Raw genomic sequence first — 6,164 nt, 5'->3', positions numbered from 1 at the left:
AGTAAATACTGTAAGTGTTTTATGAGAAACTGAGAATAACAATTTTCAGTTTTTGTAATGCAAATTACATACAGTAAGTACGTAATATATGATCCAGAAACAAATCACAAACACAACAGTTTTTTTCACTGTGCTTTACTTTTTGGAGATTTTGTCACAGTGCAAGTGTTACACAAAACAGAAAATACATTACAAAGTCAAAAAATGTGTTCTAACAAAAAAGGCAATGCACAAAACCTGCACATACTGTATATTACAGTAGCCCAACAGTGGCGCAGAATTGGTGTTGCTTTTTACGTAAAAAAAGTAATTCCATGCCAATTCACCAAGAACTATGGTGCACAGGGGGAAAAAAAATCTAAATTACTGTAAAATAAAATAAATAAACTATAAACTAAATATTTTTTCTTATTCAAACATGTAACTTCATTTGTCTGTCCAAATGCAGCATCTTTCCATCTACAGTGATCTAAATTACTGATAAGTTAGGTTTTGAACAGAAAGTTCACTGTTTTGAACAGAGTATCTAAACATTGGTAAAATATGCTGTAGTTCCACAGCGTTTTGCTGGTAGTGAACATTGACTGGGGCAGGTATCCATGAAATTTGGAAGAAGGCGTCATTGCCAGCATTTGTATCTTAGCATAGGGGCAAGTAACCACAGTTTGGTTCACATGGTCTACTGGTATGCTCACTGTGTGAAGTGTTTAGGGAATGTGAACATGGTTTAGGTAAATTGCCTAAAACGATAGGAAAAAACTGTAACTGTGCCTTTAGACTGAGATGTATCACTGTGTTCAGCTCTTTAGAATCGCATAAACATTCCAGGAAAAGCCCACATCCATCCACACAATATTCTCTTTGAGCATGAAATTGGATATGTGGTTTACATGCACCAACACACTGCTAGGCAAATGTAAGGTGGAGTGAGGGCTGATTGCAGAGGTGGGCGAGAAGAAAGTCGTCGAGGAGAGTGACTCAGTGAGTGAGGAATGAGGGAAAGAAGGCCTGGATGTGTTGGGAACAGAAAGTATGTAATCATGTTAAATGACACAAACGCATAGCTGTGCTGGTGCCAGCCAGACAGCCAGACGTGTCTCTGCCTGCTCCTCACATTTCCGTAGAAAGCAGAGGCTACAGCTGGAGTTTCAACACTTCTCCCACCACCATAAAATTAAGCGCAGGATAAATACTCATTTGCAAGTGGCAATCAATACTAGGATCAATAGGTCAATGTGTGTTGTGCTCTCTTTTTCCTTCTTCTTCTCAGCAAGGTGTGTGCCCTGGCATAATGTGGAAAACAGGCAGCTTAGGGAACAGACTAAGGTCTGCACAGTGTGTTCTCTCTTTTGTTATTTTGTCTGACACACACACACACACACACAAACCTGTCAATCCTATCTCAACATCACAGCCAGGGTCCACCAGCTGGTCGCATGCAGGTCACACAGTTGTCACCATGGTGACAAAGCTTGGCAGATGAGGTCCCATGTGTGTGGTTTATTGCTTGTGTGTGATGTTGCTTTAACATTCGTTTAATAATGCATAAAGGCGTCCCTGTGTATGTGTGTGTGTGTGTGTGTGTGTGTGTGTGTGTGTGTGTGTGTGTGTGTGTGTGTGTGTGTGTGTGTGTGTGTGTGTGTGTGTGTGTGTGTGTGTATGCGTGCGTGCGTGCATGCGTGCGTGTGTGTGTGTGAGTGTGTGTATGTGTGTGTGCGTGCGTGTGTGTGTGTGTGTGTAGCCCTCATAGCCTGCAGATCTCTTTGTGTGTTTTCCAGACAAAGAGAAAGAATAAACGGATGTATGATAACCACGTCGAGAGATTGTCTGAAATAACTCAATACATCAGAGATTGTGATCTTCTTGTCACACAATATGAATCCACCTTAACCACAACACAGTATTTTCTAATTTCGGCTATTTTAAAGCAGGGCTCAATAAAGCATGCTACATATACAAAAGGGACGGAGCATTACTACAAAGGATCTTTTAGTATATTTAGCTTTTTTTTTTATTTTTTTAGAACAACTGTGTTTAAAAATTATTATTAATGTTGAAGGTGCAATACCTCTCAGATCTAACTGCTGTTAGCTGTTCACTGTAGTGCTTGCATTTCTGCTAGATGGTGAAAAGAAACATCGAACCATGGTAAAATAATGGCTACGGGAGCCAAGAGAGGCCAATATTAAGTATAATTTTATAAGCCTACTTTAAAAGCAAAAACTCACATCGAGAGGCTCCAGGATTTTGATTCAGGTCAACTAAACATCTTGTCTTTTGGATCATGTGACTGACCTGATGAAGGAGAGGTCAGATCGACTCCTTTCAGGTTTGACTGCATAAGAGAGTAGAACTTTTTTTTTCATTTCAGCAGCTGGATCTTAAAGGAAATGTCTGGTTCTATGGGTGATCAATACTTCATGACAACATAGTTTGGCGCTGAGCAGGTGAGTTGGTTCAGCTTTCACTGAAAACAGCAGCCAGCTGTGATCCAAAACAGCAGGTGGTCACGACCCTGAGAGACCACAGGGGGCCACAAAATGAAAGATACAATTAGAAACCGCACAGTTTAACCTTCATCTTTGTAATGGTGTTTAAAATAAAATCGTGCAAATAAAATCTGATTTTCTGTCTCGCTCAACCTTTGGGGTATTTGTATTGTTTTTAAATAGTAAGTAAGCTTTGGCCTTCTTGGTTTAATGCGTGTGTGACAAACACAACAGCAGCCTTGAAGTGAAAGTAGGATTCACCCAATCATCCAATGAGATCAAAGTAACGCTTGATATGTGGCAGAAACTGAATTGATTCGGCGTCATTCACTTCAACCATTTTGGCAAACAGAACTGGTTGAAATGTGCTTGAACACAAACTTCTATAGTATAAATGGCTGAGCATGTGAAAGGTGTAGAGCTGATTTAAACAACTGTAAAACTGTTGTGTTCATGGTGAATGGTGCCTTTCCCTTGTTTTTATGATAGTGTTGTAAAGCCATTGAAGGAACAGTGGATGTGACCCTGAGGCCCCCGAGGCCATTGTTGGTGAATTTAACAGGAACCGTGTGTGTATGAGTGGTCTGGAAAACAAGTTTGTGTTTTTTAAATGTCCTCAGTGAGACTGACTCTGGGATGCTTGTAGGATTTTGAGTTTGAGGATGTGAAAGCATTGCACGGAGGTGAGATTATAGGTTATGGTCAAAGTTCAGTTGCAGAGAGAATGCACATCAAGTCAGAGCATGCATCGGGAGAAATGCATCAGGATTGCTAGCATGTTGGTCCTTATAAGTGCAGTAAAACCTGCATATGTTTTCAGAAGGTACAGTGTATTATTGTGAACCGCTCAGGTATTGTGTTGTGTCTTACTCTGAGGAGGTTATTTACACAAGGGCACTGGAATCAGACATTCACAGACACAACCCTTCATTATCAACGTGAGATTCAATGTTTGGATGTAATCCCTCAGTGGTTGCTGGTGGGAAACCACAACAGCAGGATGTTAGAAAGTGACTGAAAGTGCTGTTTTTGTTACCTATCAGGCCGACGCTCATGTAACTTGTGCCGCATGACAGACAACAAAAAGTATTTTCTTCAGATTCAGGCTCACATGGTTTCTTTTAACCATACTTAGAGCTTTTGACTGGAAATAGCGTTACACACTCAGGGGTCATAACACAAGTATATGACATTGTTTTTATGCTCACAAGTGTGCACAAACATTTTCTGCACCTTGCCCTGTTGACACTTATGGCCTAATGGTTCATCTATTACTGTACAGAAGGCTGCAGTCACTAACACTGTCAGAATATGGTTTATGGCATATGAAGATGAATTATGAGATAATAACTCATGTTGGCTTGAGTCTGTCCTCCCTCCTTTTCAATTCCTCTCTGTTCTTTGTCTCTCACCTTTTTAACAACCCTTTATCCACTCTCACTCTCTCTGTCCCTCGCCCCCGCTGCACTTCCTAAGTTTATGGTCTGTGACTGTTTGTGTCTGTGTGTGTGTGTGTGTGTGTGTGTGTGTGTGTGTGTACTTGTTTTTGTTGCATCTTTAGGACCTTTTCCAGAACTCTGGTCTTGTCAGGACTGGTACACCTCATGGGGACTAAAGCCCAGCCCTAATGAGGCAAAACACCATTCCTGAAGTTTTGTTTAATTTTGATGGTGAGATGTGAAATTTGGTAAGTTTAAAGCTAGGGTCAGCCATGAATTGGTCATGGTTAAGGTGAGGCATAATAAGGTTTTAGTAAGGCTGTCCACAATGAATGGATATCCTAAGGTCCTAATAAGGATGGCTGCACAAACCTGTATGTGTGTTTGTGTGTTTGCGTGTGTGTTTGTGTGTGTGTGTGTGTGTGTGTGTGTGTGTGTGTGTGTGTGTGTGTGTGTGTGTGTGTGTGTGTGTGTGTGTGTGTGTGTGTTTGTGTGTGTGTGATATTCCAAGCGCACCTGTCACCACCAAGACAGTGAGCCATTTATTACTCAAGCCACAGTTCAACTGACAAATCCTGCTCCAGTTATTCACACACCCACACACACACACACACACACACACACACACACACACACACACACACACACACACACACACACACACACACACACACACACACACACACACACACACACACACACACACACAAACACACACACACACACACACACACACACACACACACACACTCTACAGACTCTATAAGCCAGGTGTTGAATCGAGCCATTTCCTACTTTGTCTCTCCCCCACATTTTTTTCTCTTCTTTATCTTTCAAAAAAAGACATTTGTCTAAACTCAGGAGTTTAGAGTTGAGTTTAATTGTGCTTTTAATTATCAGGAGAGCAGGAACAATGTCCTCAGATAACGAGTGGGCTTAAACATTAACTATCCCCTGCAGCTTCAGCTGTGTCACAGAAGTGGTTTACTTACATGTGTACAGGACAAAATGTATTGGCAAGGAAACACAGGATGATTTATATAAAACTGAAGAAACTGTAACAGAATAGAATAGAATAGGACAGAATAAAATAGAATAATATAGGATAGAAAAGAACATATCTTTATTGCCCACCAAGGTGGAAATTTGTCTTCGGCTCACCAACCACAAAAGAACAACATAAAACCAACATTCAGCAACCTCACTATGAAACTGCAGTCTGAGGTTACAACTAAAACCAGTGAGCGTGCCAGCTGCCTGTGGCACTGAAGCAGCACAGGCCAAACTGTGTCAGGCACACTGATATCAAAGTCACAGAGTGGCCCGAAGGAAGATAAAATACTTCTGGGGTCACTGTTAAGATAAACTGCTAGAGCTGGGTAATGTCATTTGCTGTATTGAATTGTGGGACTGAACAGCACAACCTGTATCACAATGAATAAGATAAATCCAATAGGGGGAGGGTGTAACAGCAAAGCCTAATACAATGAGGTGTAATGGGCCAATAACGATGACATTAAAGGGTTATTACACTGACTCTGTGATGCAGAGGTGTGCAAAGTGAACGACCAGTGTTCACTCACATCCCTGTAGCCCCTCCTCCCTGCTCACAGTCACAGCCACCATGTCTGTTCTCCGCTCAACACCTTGCTGAACTGACAACAGTCAAGCTACACACACAGCACAGGAAAACCGGAAACAACTCAAAATAAATGCCGAGCATCCGTTCAGGCGCAAACGGTGAAAGGATATCTGATAATAGACATCATCCATCCATTATCTTTATCGTTTATCCTGTCGAGGGACACAGGGGGAGCTGGTGGCAAAACAATAATTATTATAATGATAATAGTTAATAATAACAACAATAAGAGTAATAATAACTACAGTAATCCATTAACTATTCTTTAAAAAAAAATCTAGAAAAATCTTTAAAAAAAACCCCCTATCTCTCAATGTGAAAAAGAAAGAACAGAAGGTGAAAGAAAGAAAAAGATAAAAACAACCAACTGGTCGAAATAATAACAATAATAATAATAATAATCATCATTATTATTATTATTATTGTTGTTGTTGTTATTATTATTATTATTATTATTATTATTATTATTATTATTATTATTATTATTATTATTATTATAATAAAGGGGGTTTCTAAATCTATTATTCAGCTTCTTATAAGACTTGACTGTTTAATTGTGAAGGTCCTGAGCGGAAGTTGCTTCCCTTCACTATG

Source organism: Limanda limanda, chromosome 3, assembly GCF_963576545.1.
Source record: "Limanda limanda chromosome 3, fLimLim1.1, whole genome shotgun sequence".
NCBI lineage: Eukaryota > Metazoa > Chordata > Actinopteri > Pleuronectiformes > Pleuronectidae > Limanda > Limanda limanda.
This window is presented reverse-complemented; position numbering follows the sequence as displayed.